At 33.1% G+C, this 21,402-nt stretch overlaps 1 protein-coding gene across 9 annotated transcripts in view; it reads right to left on the bottom strand.

Moving 5' to 3' along the window:
• Positions 1-21,402, bottom strand: part of SOX5 (SRY-box transcription factor 5) — a 1,270,393-nt gene that overhangs the window by 947,687 nt on the left and 301,304 nt on the right. The window contains exon 3 of one of the 9 annotated variants that reach the window (XM_074194251.1): positions 10,866-10,894. The exons of the other annotated variants lie outside the window; for them this stretch is intronic. The gene's annotated coding sequence lies outside the window, so the exon portion shown is untranslated. The remainder of the gene's footprint in view (positions 1-10,865; positions 10,895-21,402) is intronic. 9 annotated transcript variants of the gene reach the window in all.

Here is a 21,402-nt window from a genome sequence, read left to right as displayed (position 1 = left end):
CTAATTTCCATTTCTCATAGAATCACTGCAATTTGGCTTCTGTATCCACCTATCTACTGAAAGTGCTCTCTTCAAGGCCACTAGATATTGACTTAATTGTCACATCCAGTAATCTTTTCTAGTCCCTTAACCTCCTTGATCTTTCTTTAGTATTTCTAATGGTTTTGGTCTTTCTCTAGCTAAATGAATTTATCTGTGTATTGCAATGTCCACATTCATAGATAAGTTTCAGGTCCCAAAGTAAAGTAGAGTGAAGACTCTCAGTGTTCTGGTACTATCTCTGGGGATTGGAGTCTAATTCTATTATGTCATTGGGTCAGGTTTCCATATTATGCTCTCCCCAGTCACTTTGAAATCATGTGTCAACTTGCTTTAAGTAAAAAGGGGTGTTTAATAAAGTTATACAATAAGAACAATTGATACAAAATATCCCCTTATAAATATATAATATCAAAATTTCCAGGGGAAGCACGATCAGGCTTAGAGAGCACTTGAACCAAAGGGTTAACTCATTGCTCCTAGTTGTTGGAAGTGCTTTGATTTTATTCATGGGGTACTCAAGAAGTGACCCCTTAATTTGGTGGGGGGGGTTGCTGACTTTTTTGTGGAGTTGTGAGTCCACATTCAGTCTCTTCTTGTCTCCCAATACAATACTGCAATCAGTTGAAATGGAGATGCTGCTAGGACACTGAAGGGAAGATAGGAAATCAGATATCTTCTAGTTTCATCCCTTTGAATCCCAAGGTTCTCTTTCAGTTAAAAAGTGTGTGAATAATGTGGATGTGTGAGGACAGAAGAAGAGATCAAGGCCAAAGAGGCTTCCACTTTTCCTCCAATGTTTTTCTTCCTCAGAGGTTTTACTTGCTTCAACATACCAAAAAATTCATGTTTGTTTTAATTAATCTAATAATTTTTGGATGACTGTAGGATATAACCACATTTTCTCAGTCTATACAAACTCTCTTCCTAAGTAACATCACTCTAATTCCAAGGACTTTTTAAATTTTTTTTCCAATCACATGCAAAGATAGTTTTCTACATTCATCCTTTTACTAAATTAATCCACATTTTCTACCACCCTCAATTCCCTCCCCATGTCAGTGAACAATCTTATATAGTTGTACAATTGTGTTTAACATATTTCCATATTAGTCATGTGAAAATGATGAGAAAGAAAAAGTAAAAGAATTTTTAAAAAAGTGAACATAGTATGAATTCCAAGGACTTTTTATACTTTCATATATTCAAAGTCTTTGACTGACTGATTATTTTGTCCCAATTTAAATTGCCAGAATATTTTATAATTTACTTAAGGGGAACATGGGGAGTGGTGGAAGAGAATGAGTTGACTGAGCAAATAAATCAATCCTTACCCTATTTGCTAAAAGTGTTGTCTTAATTCATTATCATGGAGAATGGACAAAAGTCACTGGAGAACATTTGGTAGTTTTAAATAGTTATAGTTCCAGACCAGGTCACATCAACAAACATTTATTGTCTATTATATTATATACATATACATATATACATATACATATTAAATAAACACTGAGTATAGAGAGAAATGCAAAAACAGTTGCTCTGCTCCAGGAGCTCGCTCTCTCTCTCTCTCTCTCTCTCTCTCTCTCTCTCTCTCTCTCTCTCCATATATATATATATATATATATATATATATATACTATATATGTATATATGTATATATTTATACTTATATGTGTGTGTATTTGTATATATGTTTATATATGTGTGTGTTTCTCTGTGTGTATCTTTCTTCTTCAAGTTTATTCTGTGTAATTTAAATTGAATAGATACAATCTCTACATCTGTCAAAATTTCAGAAAATGATCAATATTTTTCACCTTTCTGATATGGACTAGAATACAGTTACATAGGCCAGCAGTTGTGATTTTCAAAAAACTAAACTAAGTTTCTCTGTCTCTGTCTCTCTCTGTCTGACTGTCTCTGTTTCTCTGTCTATGTCTTTCTGTCTCTGTCTCTGTCCATTTCTCTGTCTGTCTGTCTTTTTGTCTCTGTCTCTATCTGTCTCTGTCTCTCTCTCTCACCCCTCCTCTCTCTCCTTCATTCTCAATGTATTGCAAGTTACAGAACTGCAATAAATGCATTCAGAAATGTAAACTGATTAACTATTTCAAATGACCACAAGCTAAATTAATGAACTAAAATAGACAAAATTCCTGTTCCATTCTCTAATTATTACTAAAGCTACAAAAATGTTTTTAAAATCATGAGAACTAAAAAAATAAAGATTTCTAAAAGAGGATTCTGCAATCCAAGAAGACATTTGGATATTTTGAAGTTCTATCATATTTGATCAATCAAACAATATTTATTAAGCATTCAGTAAACACTAGGCACTGTGCTATGCACTAAAATTCAGGTCAACTACTGTCTTGGTAGTTTACATTGCCATGTGGATCTTGAATTATTTTTGCCTGTTTGTAACAATTTTCACAGGAAAAGAATTATGTGCAGACATATTATACTGATTATTATTATACTGATTATTATGATATTATACTGAGCAGTAGTTGGCACTGTCCAAAATCTAACTTGGCTTCAATAGCAGTAATTTTTATTCTGACCATACTGCATACTATATTCCTTTGCCAGAAGCATTCTCACTGGCCTGACTCCATACCATCCACTTCTTTTCCTCCAAGTCTATCACTTCAATACTATTTTACATGTATCGATTTTAATAAGTAGGAACACCTTTCATTTATCAAACTCATTAAAGTTATTTGAAACATATCTACAAATGAAATAGAATCATGAATTTGGTAACCATCTTCTTCAGTCTATTAAAGGTGCATTTAAAAAATGTAGCTATTTTCCCAAAGTATATAGATGAAATAGAAAAAAGTAAGACATTTAAAAAAATTTACCTTGTATTATAATTCAAATTTCATAGAAACACATATGAATTTAATATCTTTTAAATTATTTCAATAATGTTTAATGGTTTACAAAGAGCTGTACCTTATTTCATTTGATCCTTATTTTAACCTTAGAAGATATCTGGGGGCGGCTAGGTGGCACAGTGGATAAAGCACCAGCCCTGGAGTCAGGAGTACCTGGGTTCAAATCCGATCTCAGACACTTAATAATTACCTAGCTGTGTGGCCTTGGGCAAGCTACTTAACCCCATTTGCCTTGCAAAAAATAACTAAAAAAAAAAGAAGATATCTGAAACCCTCAAGGTACTTAATAAATATTTCTAATAGGCAAATTAATTTTTCATTCACTGAATGATTATTAATCTCCATTTTATAGATGGGAAAATTGAGGCTTAAGATTAAAATGATTTTTACCTCCTATGCTATCTGCCAAAGAGGTAGTTTTAACATTTTTTTAATTCCATGAAAGTAAATAGAAAGAAATGAATATAGATGTCCCAGATTCACTCAATATAGTAAAAAGTGGTAAAATAGTGAATAAAAGATAAATAATTGTAATAGCAGTAAAAATGTACAAGAAAAATACATGTGAAGAAGCAAATACTAAATCTGGGTTCATTATGACTTTAAAGAATATAACTTAACATATATGTATATCAATTATAAAGATCTGAATTTGTTTTAACATGCATATTTTGGGAAAAAAATTATATCACATTTTAACCTAAAAAATATGGCAAAGTATAGTTGATAAACTGTCATTTCAATATACATTTACATATATACAAATGAATTTTGGGAAAGGGAATTAAGTGATAAAATCCAAGAATCAGATGAGAATTATGTTCATATGAAAATATAAATTTCACTTTTGGTTACTATTTCTGGGATGACATAGATGAATTAAGAATTTTGATGACTTTGGACAAAGAGCCACAGTTTTATTTTTTTAACATTTGGATAAGTTTCTCTTCTCCCAACCTCCTTCTCTCCCATACCATACTGAATGCGCCTCCTGTTTATGAGTCAGTAGTAGGTGTACCTACTTTAAAACAGAATGGGATACAAGATTTATCCAGAATATTAAAGATGAATTCAAATCCTTTAATTAATTTTTAAATTCCCAAATGGTAAGAAAAATTTTCTCACGAAGCGTCATGCTTGGTTTTCCAGTCAGGTCATAAATTTAAGAAAAAACATCTCACATTTTACATTTTTAGCTATATCTAGAAACATTAATATAGTAGAAAACTATATGTGCATATACTAAATGTACATATATGTATATATGCACACAGATCTATAAGAAAATATTCTGAAGATATGGCTTATACAAAACAGTTGTTTTTCTTTGAAAACATTTTCTTATTTGAAAAAAGCTTACATCTTTATCTTTGTTATATCATGCCTTCATTTTAAAAGAGTCAAAATAAACAAATAATAGTTTTTAAGACTGAACTTTGGCTTCTTCTGAAATATCCCATGCCTGGATAAATTCATTTCATAAATTAAATTTTAAGTCTAATTTCTATCTAATAAGTACTAATATTTTCACAATATTAACTAAATATTCCATTATCAATCCCCCCAAAAGTTCATTTTATTAACAAAGGTTTGTTTTCTCTTATTCTAAGTATCATTTTGTATATTTCAAGATTCTATGTTCCAGAATATATCAGAACTGCCAAGTCAAAGAAAAACAAAGTATCTTTATCTAAAAATCTGAAGAGAAGAATAAAAAACTAAAGACACAATATTAGAAGAAAAAATAAAAGGGAAAATGAATCCTTCAAGACTTTGATGAGGGAAAATAACTATCTAAAATTTAGGGAATACCCTAAGACCAAGAAGAACACTGCCATCTTCAGCAGCACACACACACACAAAAATCTATTCAGAAAGTAAATCTCATCTCTCTAAAAATGCTACATCGCTATATCTTTGAAAGAGTGACAGAATTCAGGTCCTGAAATCCTGCCAGAAGCACCTTCTGGGTTCAGGAAAATATAAGGAAAAAGCTGGAAGGAAAAAAAATACTGGCGGGAGGGGTGAGAGGGAGACCCTACTTGTAAGAATGGAAATATATTGGATTCAGTTATAACTACATTAACTATATGAGTTAGCTAGTTACAGGAAGCCTTAAACATGGTGTTAAATGTACCATCTGGAATCCTATAAAATGAACTTTTACCTGATGGTTACTGGCAATTTATTACTAAACACAAGAGAGATGTGTGAGCTATTTTGGACTCAAATAGGACATTATCCTTGCAACAAGACCAATCTTCACTAAGAAACATATCCCCTTAGCAGTAAAAACAGACCACAAAAAAATCACTATAAAGATACTATAGTAGCATGGATTTGTGTTTAAGTATCAAGATACTTTTTTTATTCCTTCTGTTGTCTTCCTAAAACTTCTTTCTTTGAAAAAAATCTTGTAGAAATATAGTAGCTCCACTTTTATCTTTCCCTCACCTCTCATTCACTTTGACAGGAAGAAATCTGGATTTGCTATTATGGAGAATGGTCGATAAGTAATCATCAAGTCTTTGCTTTGCACTAAACTATGTAGATTAATAGTAAGGTTAACTTCTGTTGAAGTAATAAATTAATTTAGGATTTGCTCCATGTTATGGCATTTGCTTCTTATATAATACATATTTTAGATTGTGTATTAATAACTTACTAAAATAATTTGAATGTGACAAATAAACAGGTTTATTTTGAATGTAGATTAAAATTTTTCATCTTGATAGAGTAAATTTAGGAACCGTCAAATAATATTGTTAAACACATTTTATAGAGTGGAGAATTTATTGATATTTTGTCTTTATTAGTTTGTTGAATCAAAAACGCAAAATAAATTATTTCTCCCACTCTACTTTAGTGATGGTTGAATTTTGATATAATATATGATATAAGGCAATAATAATATGGTTTTATAGCAAAGGGAAAAGGCAGTAAGGGTCAATGGAAGTCAGCAGTTGGATTATTTGTTCAAGCTTATCTCATACTAAAAGCTGATCTTCAAACTATAGAAATGTTTACTAATGTTGCTAACTGGATAGATATATAGATCTCGTCACATACCTGTCTAGTACTTATGATTTGCAAGAAACAAAATATATAAAATAACTAATATTTTTGCTTAAGCCTTGATAAATAAACTATCTGCATTAGTCAATCAATAAACTATACTAAGGTTCTATACTAAGTGATAGAGCTACAAAGAGAGTCACAAGACAGCCCCTGCCCTCCAGGAAGTCACAATCAAATGATGATGACAAAAAGCAAATAAATATGTACAATTAAACTATTTACTGACTAAATAGAAAGCAAATAAGAAAGGGAAGATAAAACAATTAAGAATCTTGGGAAGAACTTCCTATAGAATATGAGATTTAGTTGGAATATAAAGGAAACCAGAAAAAGCAATAGGGAAAGCTGAGTAGAACTAACAGGCAAGGGGGATAGTTGTGGGACTGCAAGGAGACCAATGTCACTGGATAGAAGAGGATGTAATAGGGAGAAAGATATAAGAAGTTTGGAAAGGTGTAAGGGGACAAGGTTTTGAACATCTTTTAAAGACTAACAGAGAGTTTTGCTTGAGTGGTTGGTGGTGGTGATGAAATGGTAGATCCTGTGCTTTAGGAATATTACTGTGTAGGCTGAATGGAAGATGAATTGGAGTGCAGAGAAACTTGAAGGCAGCCTCCCCAGCAGGCTATCGCAATAATCAAGTTAGTGGGTAATGAGGACCTGTACTTAATGATGGCAGTGTCAGAGAAAAGAAAGGGTGCATATTTGAGACATGCTACAAAAGATAGACCTTGATAACATATTGGATTTCGAGAAGTAGGAGGGAAGAGGGAGAGATTAAGAGATAGGTAGATATCTAGAATGACATATAGTTTGTGAATATGAGGGACTGAAAGAATGGTATTATCCTCTACTGCAGGAACCAGGAATTTCCAGCCCATGGGCTGTATTGGTGTTGCCAAGATACCTGCAGGCCAGACTCGACATTCGATAAATCTAGGAGCCTTTTAGAGGCAATTTAATTTAAATAGTTGACCAAAAATTGCCCACAAATGATATTATAAATATCCTAATGGCCCTTAGCAGAAAAAAAAGTTCTCCACACCTGCTCTACTGTAACTGGTAAGGTAGAACCCAGGGAGAAGTTGGGGGGGGGGGAGGAGAGATAAGAGTTTAGCTTTGAAAATATTGAGTTGAAGGAAGCTAGGTGTCCAAGTGAACACTGTTAGATTTGACATCATGAAGACTTGAATTAAAATTCTATCCTCAGACACTTATTTTCTGTGTGACCCTGAACAAGTTGTATAACTTCTCTTTGCCTTAATCCACTAGAGAAGGAAATGGCAAACTCCTTCAGTATCTTTGCCATGCAAACCCCATGGATAGTATGGTCCTTGAGGACATGGAGAAATTGGGCTAACAACTGAACAGCAATAATTGGACATCCAAATTGAGATATCTGAAAGGCAGTTGGATATGCAAGACTTGAAGTTAGTTGGGAGATTAGAAAGATAGGTAGATTTGAAAATTATCAGCATAGAGATGGCAGATAGATCCATGCACATTGATGCAATCACTTAGTCAAGTGTATAGAGAATAGAAGAGGGCCTAGGTCAGAAACATACAAAGGTACTAAACCATGAGAAATTTGAAATTTGGATGAAGATGGGTCTGATTGATTCAGACTGACAAGGGAGGACACTAGCAAGGTGACAATTATCCATCTCAAGTAAACTTTCTATCTTCAAGTCCTCATCAAGTCACTGAAGCAGACAGAAATAGTTTAGTTCAAGATCTTAATATATAAAAGTCAAGATGAACTTTTAACTTCTAGACTAAAAAAATGAAATCTGGAGGAGGGACCATGTCATGTTTAAAACATGAATCTGCTCTTGAGAAGCATTAAGTATGAGAAGTATTCTTGGCATATTTGGGGGGATCTGAAAGTGACTGCTCTTTTACAAGGATTACAACTTGTGTTTACCAAATGCTGTTGCCATATTTGTGAATGGGACAACAGAGAGAGAGAAAAAACACTGGCCTCAAAGGAAAGAAATTATTCCAGAAAAGGAAAAAATGCTGTAAGCCATCTATTGGCTAATCCTAAAGTTTTCTTATCACTATTTCACAATCATTTTAGTTTAACAAGAAATGTTGCCCAGGTGATAAATCAAAATGTTTGAAAAAAAGAACATCCTGAAAAATACATTTCCAAGAATCCTTAAGTCTAAAATAAAAAAAGGAAATATTTTTGACTCCTCAATAAAGTAACTGATGAAAAACGAACAGTTTGAAGAGTATATGTTCAATTCAATTTGGAGCAACTGTATGGAAACAATATTTTTAAATTATCAAAATCTCTGAGAAACTAAAAGTTTTAAAAAAAGTAAAAAAGAGTTTTCAATGACCTTATAAGAGACTAAATGTTATAAGATATAAGATGTCATATAAGTCCCACTTCATAGATTCAAATTTGGCCATCTTCCCAGAAAAAAGTAGATGTGGGATTACCTAGGTGGCTCAATGGATACAACACCAGCCCTGGCATCAAGAGGACCTGAGTTCAAATCCAACCTCAGTCACATAATAATATCCTAGTTGTTTGACCTTGGGCAGGTCACTTAACCCCATAGCCTTGCCAAAAAAAAAAACCAAAAAAAAATAGATGCTTTCAGTAATATACATGAGGAACACTTCCTATAAGAAACTCCATAATAGACAAGTAATATTAGGGAGAGTGGACTCCAAGTCTTCAGAATAACTTCCTTTGCAGACTGAGGAAGAACATTCCATAAGAAAAGTACGGCAAAAATCATATGGAGTTATATTTTAGGTTAAGTTAAACATAATTTTTCTTAGTAATAAAAGTTGTTCTTACAATAAAACTGTAATAGACATGAAATTATAGTTGTTGGTGATCTCACTGCCAGATATATGCCCTAAGGATGGCAATGATAGAAAGCAATATCTCATATATACTTAAATATGGAAAGCAGCAATTTTTTATAGTATTTCATATTCTAATTTGGAAGGATGACTCATTGGGAGGGCTCAGCAGTTGGAATGGGTTGAGAATCCTATTCTAGGCAAGGTCTAGGGGTATTTAGTGTCAATTATTATGTCAGTTATCAATTGCTGAGGTTCTGAAAATTGAAATGTGTGGATGAGGCCCTTTTGTCCAGTTGGTTAGAAAGTGAGACTACATCTACTTTGCTGTGCGAGAAAACCTAGAATCCTTATGTTAGCAGAAAGGATCTGAGAAAGATATAAATCTATGGCATCATTTTACATACATGTTTATATGTATGTATATATGTATATACATATATATTCAAAAATGATATCATTATCACCTTTATAATCTCTTCTATTTTATTCAGAAAACCTTCAATTATTCTCCATTGTCTTCAGAATCCTCCAGAATCTTATTCCAACCTACCTTTGCAACATTATATTATTCTTGTTTCTGTATTATACTCCAACTACAGACCAATTTCTACTACCATTTCTAATCACAAAATCTTCAATCTTCTTATCTCTCCTCATGACAGAATAACTCCTGTAACAAATATATATTTCTCTTGCCATCACTTCGAAAAAGTCTTCTTTTATATTTTCCCACCCTCCAAAGGTACAAGTGACTTTTCTGTCTTCATGTTTTCTTGGATATCCATTGCATTTATTTCACTCTACTGGTAAATTTTGTATTTTTCCCTATCTCTATTATGTTATATATTCTTTGACTTCTGAGTAACATGCCTTATATTGCTATTTTATTCCACCATTATTCATTAATCATTTGTTTAATAAGTACTTGTTTAATTGAATTCTTATTCCAATGTTTTTATATACTAAACTATACTGCCTTCAGTTTAGTACTGAAACAGTCATTTGGTACAGCATGTCTTTCTTTTAGTACCTGTGACCAAAAATCATTGAAATAGAATTATAAAGTTATTATGTCTATTAAACTGTTTCTCTTCAGTGATTGATTAGATTTCTACTTCACAGAATCTCAGGAAACACAGATGACATTATTTTTATGATTTTTATATGTACTAATAGGTGATGAATTCCACACTTTGCATATTGCAAATCATATCATTCAATTTCTGGTCAAGTCATAATCAAAACTTGTGGCAAAATTTTTCACAATAGAATTGTTCAACTATTCCCTAATAAACACAAACCTCCCATCCTATATGCAAAAATATATTATTGCGAATAATAATATTTTGAGTTTGTTCTGTCCTGAGGAAAGCAATACTCTTACAGAAGGGTATCCTTTTTCATAATAGTGAATGAATGCCAGTGACTAGGCAGTAATGGGCAAGAATTTAAGAGAAAGGAACTATGTTATCTCACTGCTGGAGTAAATTGCAGATAACAAGGCTATGATCAAAGCTAACTTTAGCAACATGTTAAAAGTTTCCATCCCCACTGATGTTTTTTTTAAGTCTTATATGCCCAAATGGACCAGTCTGGATAAAACAAGAAGATTGACTCCTGCACTACACCTCTCCCCTGTGCTAATTTTTCTCTGGCTCTTTCCCCATTCCTGGAATGCTTTCCCATTCTCTCTGTTCCAACTGTTACCTTCTCTGGTTTCTTTTAAATTCTAACTAGTCTCATTTTCTCAAGGAAACCTGCCTTAACCCCCCATAATTCCAGTGCCTTTCCTCTGTCATTTCCTATCTATTCTGTATATAGCTTGTTTTGTAGATATCTGTCTGAATGTTGTCTCCTCCATTAGATTGTAAGCTCCTTTAGGACAGGATTATTTTTTGCTGGTTTTTTGTGTCCTCAGTTCTTAGAATAGGAGATAACAAATAAATGTTTATTTATTGATTATAATTTTAATATTGCACACCTGCACATTCTTTAACTCTTAAAAATTTCAATTACCTTTGAATAGCAGCTCTTCAAAAATCTCTCTGAAAAATGAACAAGCATAAAATTAAGTATTAAAATATCATTGGAGTGGGGGGAAAAACAAAACTTACCATTTCTTCCAAATTCAAGAAAATATTCCCTTAAAAGAATTCCATAATAGTTATGCCAAATTTGTTTCTGAGATTTTTTTAAAGGTAGGTAAACATTAGTAAGATGATTCCTCTGTATCAGGCATAATTCTTCATTTATTCATTAATTTATAAATATCTTGATTGCTAGAATTTTAGGCTTAAAAAGCACATGGATAAATAATTTCTTGGGTACTTGTCATTAGAAATTTTATTAGAGGCATCATAGTAATGTAAATAAGGACTTGGAATTTTTTCTGTATGAAATTTTTTCTCAAAAGTTCTTCAGTGGGGGCAGCTAAGTGGCATAGTGGATAAAGTACCAGCCCTGGAGTCAGGAGTACCTGGGTTCAAATACAGTCTCAGACACTTAATAATTACCTAGCTATGTAGCCTTGGGCAAGCCACTTAACCCCGTTTTCCTTGCAAAAACCTAAAAAAAAGTTCTTCAGTGGAAAAGAACTATTACATATTTTAAATATTACTTTTCTTAAGAAAAGTCTCTTGAAATAACTGACTATAACATAGAAAGGATATAGGAAAAGTAGCAGGAAAGAATTGGTTATTTGGGACTTGAAAAGATAATTTCCAAACTTCAAACTGTCAGATAACAAGGGGTTAGGAGGGTGCTTTCCCTGAGGTAATATGAAAATAGCCAACTTTGGTTTTGCCAGGGAGTTTCAATCTGGCTGGAAGTTTAAGTTCCAGACCATATATAAAGGTGTAGGAAAATGGACTAAAAGATTTTAACTTAATACTGATATCAGAGAAGGAATACATTATAGAGTCCTGAAAACTAATCTCTTAAAATGAATGATAAATGAGTAACAGAGTCCAATTGTCAGGATGGGACACATCAAAAGCCATTATATAATGACAGCTGATGACAACAGCCATTCAGAGGGAAAAAATGAAATTGCTGACTTTCCCGTTGTTGTAAGGGGGGGGGGGGTGGACTCACCTTTAATTCTCTGGGGAGAACAAAAGAAAGTAAGCCAAAGTAAAAAAAAAGTAACAAGATTTATCGAGAACTAGATGGACTAATAAAAAGAAATATGACATAATTTAGGATATGGATTTTTTCTCAGGTAATTAGAGCAAAGATAGCAAAATTTGACACAAAAGCAATAAGTGAAAGAACATAAAGCATGAAAAGTTCTCCAATTCTAAACATAGTGTATACTTTTTTCCTGTGACTAAAAATAATGACCATCTAAAAATATCTGTTGTATAGTGGGAAAGAGATTGATTTGCCCTATCCAAAAGCAATAGGTTCAAGTAGCATAAGGGAAAGCAAAATATTGGAAGACAAACAAAATTCTAATTGCTGGCATGGGGCGGAGCCAAGATGGCAGAGAGAAGCCAGGACTTTCCTTAAGCTTTCCCCAGGTTTCCTCAGAAATAACATTAATCATGCTGCTAAATGGATTTTGGAGCAACAGGGCCCCCAAAAGAAAAGTAAAACATTTTCCAGCAAGGTCTTCCTCAGGTGGAATGAGAGAGTGCCCAGGAAAGGAAATAGAACCCAGAGCAGGCAGCCAGAGGTTCTCAACTATAGGAGACATCTGTAACGGAGAGCCTTAGAGTCTGAACTCAGCAGGTTGGATGGGAGATCTATAACACAGGTACCCCAGATACATATTCAGCAGGAGTAGACTGGACTGTTCATCTCAAGCAGCAAGCTGCTAGCATTCTCAACCCAGAAGATCGCAGCCCAGTGAAAAAGCTTCTGGTGTGTTTGATGATCCCAGTTCAGGGGGATCCACTAGCATTTTAACACAGACAGCCTAACCTAGTGAATAAACCTCTTAGGTTCTCCATTCATAAAATATGTGAATGGGCCCCTCCCCCAACACAAGAAGCTTAGGATGGCATTCATTCACAAAATTTAGAATGAGTAAGAAAAATTAGAGAAAAGTCTGGGCTATAAAAATTACCTTGGATTTGGTAAAACAAAACCTCAGAAGACAATGAAGATAAAGTACTATATGTGCTGCAAAGGAAGATATGAATTGGGCTACAGCCCAAAAACACTTTTTAGAAGATCTCAAAAAGTATTTTAAAAACCAAGTAGAAAAATTAGGAAAAGAAATGCAAGAGAAATTCAACATATTTAAAAGGGAAGCAAAAAAGTTTTTTATTGAATAAAACAACAAATCCTTACAAATAGAATTGGGTAAATCCAAAAACAAATGGAAAAAAGATAACAGCTCCTTTAAAAAATATAATTGATCAAATGGAAAAGGCGATGTAAAAGTTAACTGAAGAAAATAATTCCTTGAAGAATAGACTAGAGGTAGAGGAAGCAAATGACTCTATGAGACATCAAAAATTTTTAAAAATGGAAAAGAAAGAACAAAATGTATACTACCTCATTGGAAAAACAATGGCCCTGGAAAATAGATCCAGAAGAGATAATTAAGAATTACTGGACTACCTGAAAGCCATGATCAACAAAAGAGCCTGATAACAACCTTCAAAACCATTAAGGAAAATTGTCCTGATAGTCTAGAATCAGAAAGGAACTGAAAGAATTGAAATAGTTCATTGGAATAATCCAATGATCACCTCCTAAAAGGGATCCTACAAGGAAAGTGCCAAGGAATATTGTAGCCAAATTCCAGAATTATCAGATCAAGGACAAAATCCTGAGGGCTGTCAGAAAGATGCTATTCAAATACCAAGGAATCACAATCAGGATTACACAGGACTTAATAGTATCAACATTAAAAGATCAAAGGACCTGGAATATGATATTCCACATGACAAAGAAACAATCAAGAATCAACTACCCAGAAAAAGTGAGCATAGTCTTTCCTTCTTTTTTTAAATTTATGGCAATGGGTTTGCGTGACTTGCCCAATGTCACACAGCTAGGCAATTATTAAGTGTCTGAGGTCAAACTTGAACTCAGGACCTCCTGATACCAAGGCCGGTACTCTATCCACTGTGCAACCTAGCTGCCTCAGCATAGTCTTTCAGGGGAAGAGATGAACTTTTTTTTTCTTTCTTCTCTTTTTTTAATTAAAGATTTTATTTAAAAAAAAGATTTTATTTGAGTTTTAAAATTTTTCCCCATCTTACTTCCCTCCCCCCACCCCCTATAGAAAGCAATTTTTCAGTCTTTACTTTGTTTCCATGGTATACATTGATCCAAATTGAGTGTGATGAGAGAGAAATCACATCCTTAAGGAAGAAACAAAAAGTATAAGAGGTAACAAGATCAGACAATAAGATATCTGCTTTTTTTTCTATAAAGAAAATAGTCCTTGAACTTTGTTCAAACTCCATGGCTCTTTATCTGGATACAGATGGTATTCTCCATTGAGGACAACCCAAAAATATCCCTGATTGTTGCACTGATGGAATGAGCAAGTTCATCAAGGTTGAGCATCACCCCCATGTTGTTGTTAGAGTGTACAGTGTTCTTCTGGTTCTGCTCATCTCACTCAGCATCAGTTCATGCAAATCCCTCCAGGCTTCCCTAAATTCCCATCCCTCTTGGTTTGTAATAGAATGATAGTGTTCCATGACATACATTTACCACAGTTTGCTAAGCCATTCCACAGTTGAAGGACATTTACTTGATTTCCAATTCTTTGCCACCACAAACAGAGCTGCTATGAATATTTTTGTACAAGTGCTGTTTTTACCCTTTTTCATCATCACCTCTTCAGGGTATAGACCCAATAGTGGTACTGCTGGATCAAAGGGTATGCACATTTTTGTTGCCCTTTGGGCATAATTCCAAATTTCTCTCCAGAAAGGTTGGATGAGTTCACAGCTCCACCAACAGTGTAATAGTGTCCCAGATTTCCCACAAGCCTTCCAACAATGATCGTTATCCTTTCTGGTCATATTGGCCAGTCTGAGAGGTGTGAGGTGGTACCTCAGAAGCTTTAATTTGCATTTCTCTAATAATTAATTATTTAGAGCAATTTTTCATATGGTATGTATTGCTGTGGTCTCCTCATCTGTAAATTGCCTTTGTATATCCTTTGACCATTTGTCAACTGGGGAATGGCTGTTTTTTGAAAAATATGACTCAGTTCTTTGTATATTTTAGAAATGTGTCCTTTGTCAGAATCATTAGTTGTAAAGGTTGTTTCCCAATTTACTGCATTTCTTTTGATCTTGGTTATATTGGTTTTATCTGTGCAAAATTGTTTTAATTAATGTAATTGAAATCATCTAGTTTTTTTTTTTTTTTTTGGTGATGTTCTCCAAGAGATGAACATTTAACAAAATCGATGACTTTCAAATTTTCCTGATGAAAAAAAACAGAGCTGAACAGAAAATTTGATTTTCAAGAGGAGACTAAAGAGATACAGAAAAAGGTAAATGGGGTGGGGGACTGTTCTAATCAGATCAATTGATTACATCCCTACATGGGAAGAAAAATACTCCTAAAAACTGTAACTTTATTAGAGAGAGAATACTTAAACTGAAGGTATGGAGTAAGTTGATTTTGATGGGAAAAATAAAAAAATAAGAGATTGGAATGGGATAGGGGGAAGAGGGAGGCAGAATGAGTAACTTACATTGCACGAAGAGGCACAAAGGGCCTATTAAAACAGAAGGAAAGAAGGAAGGGAGTCAGAATTGCTCAAAGATGGAATAACATTTGAGTTTAGAAATATTTCTTCAAGAATTAGGAAGAGAAGGGGGGAAGAAAATTAGGAAATGATAGAAGGAAGAAATGAAGGAGAAAAAACTAAAAGGGAAAAGGAATGGGGCTAATAGAAGGGAACAGATTGAGATAGGTTTGATTCAGAAGCAAAGCACTGTTGAAGAGGGTAAAAGGAGAGAGAAAAGTACAAATGGAGAGGAGTTTGGATGGAGGAATAAAGAATTAGTAATTTTAACTGAATGTGAATGGGATGAACTCTCCCATAAAATAGAAGTAGATGGTAGAGTAGATTAAAAAATAGATAATTTTGGCAGAAAAATGTCAAATAAAATGAAATAAGTCTCTGATCTAAATCCATAATGAAAAGGAAACATCTCTTAAAAAAACCCAAGTCATAGTATTGATATGATACTTAAAAACAATAATTTGAAATACTAGTTATTCAACTAAGGTCATTATTGCTATAAATGTGAATGCCAAAGCTCCTGCAAAGAGTTTTATAGTTTTGTGGGTAAATAGGTAGGGGCGGGTAGATAGATAAATAGACAAATAAATATAGCTATATAAAATATACAAAAATATAAATATAGTTCCTCTATTGGAAGAATGTTTTAAGATATTATATTGTTATTATATTAATTTGTTAATGACTGCTATGTTGAGTAAAAATTTGTATTATTAGTATATGTAAATATACAAAAATTAACATTTTGGGAGGTAAGTACAAAATATGATCTTCTGAAAATGAATTCTAACACTTTATAAAATGATCTAATTTTAACGCTTCTCATAATTTTTCCAGATTTAAGAGGAAAAGGGTCAAAATTATCTTGATTTCCCAAGGCAATTAGAGTCATTATATTCTTTATAAAAGATCAAATTCATTCATTCATTCAGTCAGTCAGTCAATGAATACTTATTGGCCCTTCATTCCCTTTTCTCATAGAAGTCTTTTTTTTTCCTGCTACCTAGGTAATCCCTTTCTACATTGTTATTCCAAAGTGGGATTTTTTTTAAAAAAGAGATAAATAGAATAATATGAAATAACAGAAAGGTTGTCTTTCAAAAATGGAGAGAAAGCTGACCTTGGAGGCAGGAACATGTCACTTCAAACCCTGCTTCTGACACATACTGGCTGAAAAATTTGGGTAAAACACATTTTTCAGTGTTTGCCAGAATTCTGGAGAACTCATTGGAAGTTTCCTACACCACTGAAATCACAGCTCTAGTTCAAAACCTTTTTTTTAAAGAAAAATCTACTTTAATAAGAAAGGCTAACTTCTCTAGGTTAGAGAACGGGTATGACACTTGTTTATATAATTTAATCACAAGAACTTTGTAAAGCTAATTGTGAAATATTTATCAAAGAAGACCTCTCCTCTTTCCAATATCCTATATGACCACAAATTATGTGTTTTGTAGCACTAGTAAAAATGAATTATTTTTGACGGATAAGCCTTTATAGCAAGATAGAATACTATTTTGCTGAATATGCCAGAAGATTTGGGTCATTCTTGGGCAAGCTGGGTAGCAGAAGTTTAAGACTGATCAAGCATCAAAATGGAAGAAAAGTATCTGACATTTCCTGATAGATAATTAACAACAATGAAACAAAGTACAATTCTTGACCATTACAAAGAAAGTCTTTCATTATTGAAATGCACTGAAGGGATTTAGCTCACCACAGATAGAGTATTTATGTCCCAAAGATATATTCACTTATGTAGTTATTTATCCACATATATTCATTTGTGTGTTTTTTTTTTATTCAGTCACTCATTTATGTTGAATCCTTGTGATCCCTTATGGGGTTTTCATAGAAAAGATAATTCTTCAATGGATTAAGGCAAACAGAGGTAAGGTGACCTGCCCAGGATCACACAGCTAGTGAGTGGTTGAGGACACATTTGAACTCAGGTCTTGCTGATTCTAGGTATAGTGCTATATCCATTGAGTAACCTAGGCACGATACATATCCAATACCTATATGTGTATATATGTATGTATGTGTATATATACATATATATGTAAACACATGCATGTTTATTTATATGCACATGTTTATTTATATGCATATATTATATAGACTCATATATATTATATGTATGCATTCACACAAATATAATTATGAATTGAGAATTAAAGCACTATGAACTATTATGAATTCCTATTACTTCTCCTTGATGTCTGGGATCGAGTCTTCTACTTTTGTTTTTTGTACAAAATTATTATTGTGTTAAGTAGTGACTGGCACCAAACATTACCTATGTACATAAACAAATGTAACTTCTAGAATTAACTACTATTAGGTGACATTACCAAACTATTAATATTAAATTCTGGAGTCGCATTATATACTTACATTCCTAAATTCACAATGCTCAATTGCTCCCTTCTCCCCATGTCATTATGGGGGAAAAGACCTTAAGACAAATGCAAAGTATCAGCTCGAACAGAGCTGCTTTTTCTTTTCTGAAAACAGCTGCCTTTATGGTTCACAGCTTCGCTGGACAGAGGATGTAATTAAGGGTTTTGCTTTAAAAGGCTTTCTATTCCAGCTTCCTGCTGCCTGTGGCAGAGTAAACAGGGATGATAATGGGAAGGAATTATTTAATGAGGCAAAGTAAATGATAAAATCAACAGGAATAGAAAAGCAACATTTGCTTCAGATAAGAGGCAATGTCCATAGTTGGGTAATTGAGAATTGATTGTGTATAAACACATCAGTGACACAAACATATCATATACAATAACTGTACAGAAAGACACATGTTATTAGATTTCTCAAATATCCAGATTCTACATCATTTAAGGTCTTAAAAAGTAAAGGTAAGAATGCTGAACTGAATCAACAATGAATGTAGGAAATTGGGTGATAGGACAGAATCAGATTAAGTCACCTTCTCCACACCTTTGACCATTTGGCTACTTGTCAGATACACAATGAAGAGAGAAGGAAGATGCTAATATCAATATAGGATGTTCTGCATATCAGAATTGGTCATACTGTTATTTTCCTTCTTCCTTAGGGAGTCTTCATCTCAAGATAACTTTTAAATAGAAGCAACCAGTTCTTCAGCTGAGCCTGATTATCAATTTGCACCTCTGGCAAAGAAAGGCCTAGGCCTCTATTGTTTTGTTAATTGTCAATTTGCATCTTTGAAAGGTGTTGTATTTTTTCTTCTCCCTAGCAGGTTAAGACTAATTCTGTATGTTAATAAATATTATAAACACTTTCCTCAGAGATGAAGTTTGTTAAAAAAAAAGTATGCTATTATTGTTACTTTCCATTTCCCCCTCCTTAATTATATATCAGATTTTGAAGCAAATTTGTCAAAATTAATTGAGCTTTCTCCCACTTAAAGAGAGAGACTCTTCAGAAGGAATTTTTTGCTTCTCAGATAAATATTTAGACAAACTGCTAAAAAAAAGTACCTGTTATTCACAATCACAAAAAAAGGTGGAAATTTGGTCCAACCACATGAACTACAGATTCCAGATTTAGACTTTTCTTATTTATAACCCTGAGTGGATCTTTTGAAAAGAAGTCTGATCCATTGAGGCATCTTTTCTTTTAGTGCACCTGTGTATTAAAATAATGCATGAAAAGATTATAAAGACATAAAAGAAAATATTGGGCAATGTTAAAATCATAGGAAAAATAAATCAAATATGTGAGGCATATCAGATAAAAGGAGACTTGTAAAAAAGACAATCATCACACTTTAGACTAGGTATAGTTTAGAGAATAATCTAAATCTTAACAGACTCTATCAGTATAAGCACCACTTCTTGATTCAGTAAGATATGATCTTTTTGATATACTTGCCAATGGAGGCTTTCTTAAGAAAAAAAAATCCACTAGAAGTCTTTCCATATCTGATTGCTAAGTATAAACCACTAAGTCAAATATTAAATAAGTCAGAAATTTTGAGTTGAGTTGATTGATGTTTAGCAGGATTAAATAAAGTATACTTTTCAAAGATTATAATGCATTTTTATTGATATCTTTTGCTTTTATACCAAATTCATTTCAGAATATAACACTGCTCCTGTCCTACCAAATGAGCAGAAATGTGTTTGGACATTGCTCTAGTGCAAACATGATAAAAAATATTATATAAGGATAAATACAATATTCTGGGTTTCCCAATTGAATGTATTTAACTATAATAAGGAACAAAAAAATTATACATGCATTAAAAGTGTAATATTAACCCTAAAATAACACAAAGATTGTGTTCTTAGGCTTTAAAAAAATCAGTTTGGGGGCAACTAGGTGCCGCAGGGGATAGAGTACTGGTTCTGTAGTCAGGAGGATCTGAGTTCAAATTTGACCTCAGACTCTTATAATTTACCTAGCCCTGTGACCTTGGGAAGTCACTTAACCCCATTGCCTTGCAAAATGAAATCAGTTTGGGAAGCTAAGTCTTAATCATGAATAAAAATATTATTTAAAAATTATTGTTCAATGAAACTATCCAGTGATAAAGTGATGGATTCAGTCTGATGGATTCCTCTTGGAGGGAAGTAAACTCTGAGAGAAAGATAGATGATTCTTGCTAACTGAAAAAAAAGGAAAGAAGAAGCTTGGTCACTCTTGCACCTAGGAAGACTAAGGATGTAGGATATTTGAGTTTGGGACTTAAAAGAGTGTTAAAGTCAATCCTGTGTCAGCACTAAGTCTGGCACCAATGTCATGAACTACTACAGGGAACGATGAATCATTTATGGAGGGGTAAAATTATTCAGCTAAAGAATTAGGGAGAGCAAAATTTCTGTGCCTATCAGTAAAATCAATTGTGAACTCAGACCTCTGAATGGCTGCTGTATTTACAGCCTGGGTGACATCAGAAGACACAGTTGAAGGAGAAGGAAAAGGAAAAGAAAGAGATAAGAAAAAAAAGGAAGAAGAGTTAGAAGAGAAAAGAAGTCTAGGTATTCAATTCTTCCTGATGGTTAATAATAACACTAATAATATAAAAATAGTAAACATTTATATAAAATTTTGCAGTTTGAGTTAGTTAGCTGAGCCACACAAAATTCCTTTGAAGTAGGTTCTATTATCATCCCATTTTAAAGACTGGTAAAGACTTGCCCTGGGTCACACATTAAATGTCAACTGTGAGATTAAAACTCAGGTCTTTCCAACTCCAAGTTCATCTTTATGATTTGTACCCACCTAACTGTTAAACTGAAGATAATACTTTGAAACATTTAATTGATTGTTTTTGTTTTTGTAACATTGAGACTTCCTAACCCATAGTGCACTTTCATATAATAAAGAAAATCAGGGTCTCTGCAATTGACTGAGCTATCCGATAATTTCTTTCCTCTGAAGAAAAGAGAAGAACGTTTCATCATCTTTCCTCTGGAAACAGGATTATAAATTTTGTATAACATGAATTCTATTGTCTTTTAGTATGTTTTCATTTACATTATTATAGCTATTTTGTTTATTATCATATTCATTTTACTTTCCAGACTATTAGATCATCTATTTCTTCCATGTTTCTCTGAATCCCCCAGATTCAATATTTTTTATGATACACTATTATTTCAGTTTATCTATATAACACAATTTACTCAATTATATTCATTTATGGAAACTATGTCTCCAGGTTTTGTTGTTGCTCTTTTGCTACCATAAAGAATGTTGCTGGTAATATTTTGGTGTATATGTGAACTTTCTTCTTCACAGTGAAATCTTTGGAGTATATTTCCAGTAGGGATTGCCACATCAAATGATGTGAACAATGTTATTGTTTTAATGTATAATTCCAAACAGATT

Source organism: Macrotis lagotis, chromosome 7 (genome assembly GCF_037893015.1).
Source record: "Macrotis lagotis isolate mMagLag1 chromosome 7, bilby.v1.9.chrom.fasta, whole genome shotgun sequence".
Classification (NCBI taxonomy): domain Eukaryota; kingdom Metazoa; phylum Chordata; class Mammalia; order Peramelemorphia; family Peramelidae; genus Macrotis; species Macrotis lagotis.
This window is presented reverse-complemented; position numbering and strand designations above follow the sequence as displayed.